Source organism: Taudactylus pleione, unplaced genomic scaffold (assembly GCF_031769625.1).
Source record: "Taudactylus pleione unplaced genomic scaffold, aTauple2 ptg000106l, whole genome shotgun sequence".
NCBI classification, from domain to species: Eukaryota; Metazoa; Chordata; class Amphibia; order Anura; family Myobatrachidae; genus Taudactylus; species Taudactylus pleione.
Window position 1 is genome coordinate 2,477,797 of NW_028284508.1, and position 8,522 is coordinate 2,486,318.

Sequence of the window (8,522 nt, forward strand, 5' to 3'; positions counted from 1 at the left end):
CAATTGAAACAGCAAAACAGCAATCTTTGTGATATCTCCTCTTGTAGCAAACACAGACAGCTCAAAATTACACACAATGTGTTGAAGACCAAGGCCCACAAATATGATGTGAATTGGTTTTTCTCCCATGTTGTGTTTAAGAGAAAACAGCAAATGCTCGTTTTAGGCCAAAATGCATTGAAACCAATGGAAACAGCAAAAGTGCATACTTTGCCATATCTCCTCTTGTAGCAGAGATAGCTCAAAATTACACACAATGTGTAGTAGACCAAGGCCCACAAATGTGATGTGAAATGGTTTTTCTCCCATGTTGCATTTAAGTGAAAACAGCAAATGCTCGTTTTAAGCTAAAATGCATTGAAATCAAATGAAACAGCAAAAGTACATACTTTGCCATATCTCCTCTTGTAGCAAACACAGAAAGCTCAAAATTACACACAATGTGTTGAAGACCAAGACCCACAAATGTGATGTGAAATAGTTTTTCTCCCATGTTGTATTGAAAAGAAAACAGCAAAAGCTTCTTTTGGGCCAAAATGCATTGAAACCAATGGAAACAGCAAAAGCGCATACTTTGTCATATCTCCTCTTGTAGAAACCACAGACAGCACAAAATTACACACAAGTGTTGAAGACCATGGCCCACAAATGTGATGTGAAATGGTTTTTCTCCCATGTTGCGTTTAAGAGAAAACAGCAAATGCTTGTTTTAAGCCAGAATACATTGAAACCAATGGAAACAGCAAAAGGGCATACTTTGTCATATCTCCTCTTGTAGCAAACAAAGACAGCTCAAAATTACACACAATGTGTTGAAGGCCAAGGCCCACAAATGTGATGTGAAATGGTTTTTGTCCCATGTTGCATTTAAGAGAAAACAGCAAATGCTCATTTTAGGCCAAACTGCATTGAAACCAATGGAAACAGCAGAAGTAAATGCTTTGTGATATCTACTCTTGTAGCAAACACAGACAGCTCAAAATTACACACAATGTGTTGAAGACCATGGCCCACAAATGTGATGTGAAATGGTTTTTCTCCCATGTTGGGTTTAAGAGAAAACAGCAAATGCTCGTTTTAGGAATAAATGCATTGAAATCAAAGGAAACTGCAAATGCGCATACTATACCATATCTCCTCTTGTAGCAAACACAGAGAGCTCAAAATTACACACAATGTGTTGAAGACCAAGGCACCCAAATGTTATGTGAAATGGTTTTTCTCCCAAGTTGCATTTAAGAGAAAACAGCAAATGCTCGTTTTAGGCCAAACTGCATTGAGATCAATTGAAACAGCAAAACAGCATACTTTGTGATATCTCCTCTTGTAACAAACACTGACAGCTCAAAATTACACACAATGTGTTGAAGACCATGGCCCACATATGTGATGTGAAATAGTTTTTCTCCCATGTTGTGTTTAAGTGAAAAGAGCAAATGGTCGTTTAAACCAAAATGCTTTGAAACCAATGGAAACAGCAAAACTAAATGCTTTGTGATATATCCTCTTGTAGCAATCACAGACAGTTCATAATTACACACAATGTGTTGAAGACCAAGGCCCACAAATATGATGTGAAATGGTTTGTCTCCCATGTTGTGTTTAAGAGAAAACAGCAAATGCTCATTTTTGGCCAAAATGCATTGAAACCTATGGAAACAGAAAAACTGCATTCTTTGCGATATCTCCTCTTGTAGCAAACACAGATAGCTCAAAATTACACACAATGTATTGAAGACCAAGGCCCACAAATGTGATGTGAAATGGTTTTTCTCCCATGGTGTGTTCAAGATAACTCAGCAAATGCTTGTTTTAGGCTAAAATGCATTGAAATCAAATGAAACAGCAAAAGTGCATACTTTGCCATATCTCCTCTTGTAGCAAACACAGAGAGCTCAAAATTACACACAATGTGTTGCAGACCAAGTCCCACAAATGTGATGTGAAATGGTTTTTCTCCCATGTTGCATTTAAGGTAAAACAGCAAATGCTCGTTTTAGGCCAAAATGCATTGAAACCAATGTAAACAGCAAAAGTGCATGCTTTGTGATATCTCCTCTTATAGCAAACACAGACAGCTCAAAATTACACACAATGTGTTGAAGACCAAGGCCCACAAATATGATGTTAAATGGTTTTTCTCCCATGCTGTGTTTTAGAGAAAACAGCAAATGCTCTTTATAGGCCAAAATGCATTTAAATCAAATGAAACAGCAAAAGTGCATACTTTGCCATATCTCCTCTTGTAGCAAACACAGTGAGCTCAAAATTACACACAATGTGTTGAAGACCAAGGCCCACAAATGTGATGTGAAATACTTTTTCTCCCATGTTGTATTGAAGAGAAAACAGCAAAAGCTTATTTAAGGCCAAAATGCATTGAAACCAATGGAAACAGCAAAAGCGCATACTTTGTCATATCTCCTCTTTTAGAAACCACAGACAGCTCAAAATTACACACAAGTGTTGAAGACCATGGCCCACAAATGTGATGTGAAATGGTTTTTCTCCCATGTTGCGCTTAAGAGAAAACAGCAAATGTTCGTTTTAGGCCAAACTGCATTGAAATCAATGGAAACACCAAATGCGCATTCTTTGTGATATCTCCTCTTGTAGCAAACACAGACAGCTCAAAAGTACACACAATGTGTTGAAGACCAAGGCAGACAAATGTGATGTGAAATGGTTTTTCTCCCATGTTGCGTTTAAGAGAGAATAGCAAATGCTTGTTTTAGGCCAAAATGCATTTAAACCAAAGGAAACAGCAAAAGTGCATGCTTTGTGATATCTCCTCTTGTAGCAAACACAGACAGCTCAAAATTAGACACAGTGTGTTGAAGACCAAGGCCCACAAATATGATGTGAAATGGTTTTTCTCCCATGTTGTGTTTAAGAGAAAACCGCAAATGCTCGTTTTAGGCCAAAATGCATTGAAATCAATGGATACAGCAAAAGCACATACTTTGTGATATCTCCTCTTGTAGCAAGCACAGACAGCTCAAAATTACACAGTTGTGTTGAAGACCAAGGCCCACAAATTTGATGTGAAATGGTTTTTTTCCCATGTTGCATTTAAGAGAAAACAGCAAATGCTCATTTTAGGCCAAACTGCATTGAAACCAATGGAAACAGCAGAAGTAAATGCTTTGTGATATCTCCTCTTGTAGCAAGCACAGACAGCTCAAAATTACACACAATGTGTTGGAGACCAGGGCCCACAAATGTGATGTGAAATGGTTTTTCTCCCATGTTGGGTTTAAGAGAAAAGAGCAAATGCTCGTTTTAGGAATAAATGCATTGAAATCAATGGAAACTGCAAATGCGCATACTTTGCCATATCTCCTCTTGTAGCAAACACAGAGAGCTCAAAATTACACACAATGTGTTGAAGACCAAGGCACACAAATGTGATGTGAAATGGTTTTTCTCCCATATTGCATTTAAGAGAAAACAGCAAATGCTCGTTTTAGGCCAAACTGCATTGAGATCAATTGAAACAGCAAAACAGCAATCTTTGTGATATCTCCTCTTGTAGCAAACACAGACAGCTCAAAATTACACACAATGTGTTGAAGACCAAGCCCACATATGTGATGTGAAATGGTTTTTCTCCCATGTTGTGTTCAAGAGAAAAGAGCAAATGGTCATTTAAACCAAAATGCATTCAAACCAATGGAAACAGCAAAAGTAAATGCTTTGTGATATCTCCTCTTGTAGCAAACACAGACAGTTTATAATTACACACAATGTGTTGAAGACCAAGGCCCACACAAATGATTGGAAATGGTTTTTCTCCCATGTTGTGTTTAAGAGAAAACAGCAAATACTCGTTTTAGGCCAAAATGCATTGAAACCTATGGAAACAGAAAAACTGCATTCTTTGCGATATCTCCTCTTGTAGCAAACACAGCTAGCTCAAAATTACACACAATGTATTGAAGACCTAGGCCCACAAATGTGATGTGAAATGGTTTTTCTCCCATGTTGGGTTTAAGAGAAAACAGCAAATGCTCATTTTAGGATTAAATGCATTGAAATTAATGGAAACTGCAAAAGAGCATACTATACCATATCTCCACTTGTAGCAAACACAGAGAGCTCAAAATTACACACAATGTGTTGAAGACCAAGGCACACAAATGTGATGTGAAATGGTTTTTCTCCCATGTTGCGTTTAAGAGAAAACAGCAAATGCTCGTTTTAGGCCAAAATGCATTGAAATCAAATGAAACAGCAAAAGTGCATACTTTGCCATATCTCCTCTTGTAGCAAACACAGAGAGCTCAAAATTACACACAATGTGTTGCAGAACAAGTCCCACAAATGTGATGTGAAATGGTTTTTCTCCCATGTTGCATTTAAGGTAAAACAGCAAATGCTCGTTTTAGGCCAAAATGCATTGAAACCAATGTAAACAGCAAAAGTGCATGCTTTCTGATATCTCCTCCTGTAGCAAACACAGACAGCTCAAAATTACACACAATGTGTTGAAGACCAAGGCCCACAAATATGATGTGAAATGGTTTTTCTCCCATGTTGCGTTTAAGAGAAAACTGCAAATGCTCGTTTTAGGCCAAAATGCATTGAAATCAAATGAAACAGCAAAAGTGCATACTTTGCCATATCTCCTCTTGTAGCAAACACAGACCGCTCAAAATTACACACAATGTGTTGCAGACCAAGTCCCACAAATGTGATGTGAAATGGTTTTTCTCCCATGTTGTGTTTAAGAGAAAAGAGCAAATTGTCGTTTAAACCATAATGCATTGAAACCAATGGAAACAGCAAAAGTAAATGCTTTGTGATATCTCCTCTTGTAGCAAACACAGACAGTTTATAATTACACACAATGTGTTGAAGACCAAGGCCCACAAATATGATGGGAAATTTTTCTCCCATGTTGTGTTTAAGAGAAAACAGCAAATGCTCGTTTTAGGCCAAAATGCATTGAAACCAATGGAAACAGCAAAAGTAAATGCTTTGCGATATCTCCTCTTGGAGTAAACACAGACAGCTCAAAATGACACACAATGTGTTGAAGACCATGGCCCTCAAATGTGATGTGAAATGGTTTTTCTCCCATGTTGTGTTTAAGAGAAAACAGCAAATGCTCGTTTTTGGCCAAAATGCATTGAAACCAATGGAAACAGAAAAACTGCATTCTTTGCGATATCTCCTCTTGTAGGAAACACAGATAGCTCAAAATGACACACAATGTGTTGAAGACCAAGGCCCACAAATGTGATGTGAAATGGTTTTTCTCCCATGGTGTGTTCAAGATAAATCAGCAAATGCTCGTTTTAGGCTAAAATGCATTGAAACCAATGTAAACAGGAAAAGTGCATGCTTTGTGATATCTCCTCTTGTAGCAAACACAGACAGCTCAAAATTACACACAATGTGTTGAAGACCAAGGCCAACAAATGTGATGTGAAATGGTTTTTCTCCCATGTTGGGTTTAAGAGAAAACAGCAAATGCTCGTTTTAGGATTAAATGCATTGCAATTAATGGAAACTGCAAAAGAGCATACTATACCATATCTCCTCTTGTAGCAAACACAGAGAGCTCAAAATTACACACAATGTTTTGAAGACCAAGGCCCACAAATATGATGTGAAATGGTTTTTCTCCCATGTTGTGTTTGAGAGAAAACCGCAAATGCTCGTTTTAGGCCAAAATGCATTGAAATCAATGGAAACAGCAAAAGTGCATACTTTGTGATATCTCCTCTTGTAGCAAACACAGAAAGTACAAATTACACACAATGTGTTGAAGACCAAGGCCCACAAATGTAATGTGAAATCTTTTTTCTCCCGTGTTGCATTTAAGGTAAAACAGCAAATGCTCGTTTGAGGCCAAAATGCATTGAAACTAATGTAAACAGCAAAAGTCCATGCTTTGTGATATCTCCTCTTGAAGCAAACACAGACAGCTCAAAATTACACACAATGTGTTGAAGACTAAGGCCCACAAATATGATGTGAAATGGTTTTTCTCCCATGTTGTGTTTAAGAGAAAACAGCAAATGCTCGTTTTAGGCTAAAATGCATTGAAACCAATGGAAACAGCAAAAGTGCATATTTTGCCATATCTCCTTTTGAAGCAAACAGAGATAGCTCAAAATTACACACAATGTGTTGAAGACCAAGGCCCACAAATGTAATGTGAAATAGTTTTTCTCCCATGTTGTATTGAAGAGAAAACAGCAAAATCTTCTTTTAGGCCAAAATGCATTGAAACCAATGGAAAGAGCAAAAACGCATACTTTGTCATATCTCCTCTTGTAGCAAACACAGACAGCTCAAAATTACACAAAATGTGTTGAAGACCATGGCCCACAAATGTGATGTGAAATGTTTTTTCTCCCATGTTGCGTTTAAGAGAAAACAGCAAATGCTCGTTTTAAGCCAGAATACATTGAAACCAATGGAAACAGCAGAAGTAAATTTTTTGTGATATCTCCTCTTGTAGCAAACACAGACAGCTCAAAATTACACACAATGTGTTGCAGACCAAGGCCCACAAATGTGATGTGAAATGGTTTTTCTCCTATGTTGCATTTAAGAGAAAGCAGCAAATGCTCATTTTAGGCCAAAATGCATTGAAACCAATGGAAACAGCAAAAGTGCATACTTTGTCATATCTCCTCTTCTAGAAACCAAAGACAGCTCAAAATTACACACAAGTGTTGAAGACCATGGCCCACAAATGTGATGTGAAATGGTTTTTCTCCCATGTTGCGTTTAAGAGAAAACAGCAAATGCTCGTTTTAAGCCAGAATACATTGAAACCAATGGAAACAGCAAAAGGGCATACTTAGTGATATCTCCTCTTGTAGCAAACAAAGACAGCTCAAAATTACACACAATGTGTTGAAGGCCAAGGCCCACAAATGTGATGTGAAATGGTTTTTCTCCCATGTTGGGTTTAAGAGAAAGCAGCAAATGCTCGTTTTAGGAATAAATGCATTGAAATTAATGGAAACTGCAAAAGAGCATACTATACCATATCTACTCTTGTAGCAAACACAGAGAGCTTAAAATTACACACAATGTGTTGAAGACCAAGGCACACAAATGTCATGTAAAATGATTTTTCTCCCATGTTGCGTTTAAGAGAAAACAGCAAATACTCGTTTTAGGCCAAACTGCATTGAAATCAATGGAAACAGCAAAAGTGCATACTTTGTGATATCTCCTCTTATAGCAAACACAGAAAGCTCAAATTACAAACACTGTGTTGCAGACCAAGGCCCAGAAATGTGATGTGAAATGGTTTTTCTTCCATGTTGCAATTAAAAGAAAACAGAAAATGCTCGTTTTTGGCCAAAATGCATTGAAACCAATGGAAACAGCAAAAGTAAATGTTTTGAGATATCTCCTCTTGTAGCAAACACAGACAGCTCAAATTTACACACAATGTGTTGAAGACCAAGGCCCACAGATATGATGTGAAATGGTTTTTCCCCCATGTTGCGTTTAAGAGAAATCAGTAAATGCTTGTCTTAGGATAAAATGCATCGAAATCATTAGAAAAAGCAAAAGCGCATTCTTTGTGATATATCTTCTTGTAGCAAACAGTGACAGCTCAAAATTACACACAATGTGTTGCAGACCAAGGCCCACAAATGTGATGTGAAATGGTTTTTCTCCCATGTTGCGTTTAAGAGAAAACAGCAAATGCTCGTTTTAGGCCAAAATGCATTGAAACCAATGGAAACAGCAAAAGTGCATACTTTGCCATATCTCCTCTTGTAGCAAACACAGAGAGCTCAAAATTACACACAATGTGTTGAAGACCAAGGCCCACAAATGTGATGTGAAATGGTTTTTCTGCCATGTTGTATTGAAGAGAAAACAGCAAAAGCTTTTTTTAGGCCAAAATGCATTGAAACCAATGGAAACAGCAAAAGTGCATACTTTGTCATATCTCCTCTTGTAGAAACCACAGACAGCTCAAAATTACACACAAGTGTTGAAGACCATGGCCCACAAATGTGATGTGAAATAGTTTTTCTCCCATATTGCATTTAAGAGAAAACAGCAAATGCTCGTTTTTGGCCAAAATGCATTGAAACCAATGGAAACAGCAGAAGTAAATGTTTTGTGATATCTCCTCTTGTAGCAAACACAGACAGCTCAAATATACACACAATGTGTTGAAGACCAAGGCCCACAGATGTGATGTGAAATGGTTTTTCTCCCATGTTGCATTTAAGAGAAATCAGCAAATGCTCGTCTTAGGCTAAAATGCATCGAAATCATTGGAAACAGCAAAAGCGCATTCTTTGTGATATCTCTTCTTGTAGCAAACAGAGACAGCTCAAAATTACACACAATGTGTTGAAGACAAAGGCCCACAAATGTGATGTGAAATGTTTTTTCTCCCATGTTGTATTGAAGAGAAAACAGCAAAAGCTTATTTATGGCCAAAATGCATTGAAACCAATGGAAACAGCAAAAACGCATACTTTGTCATATCTCCTCTTTTAGAAACCACAGACAGCTCAAAATTACACACA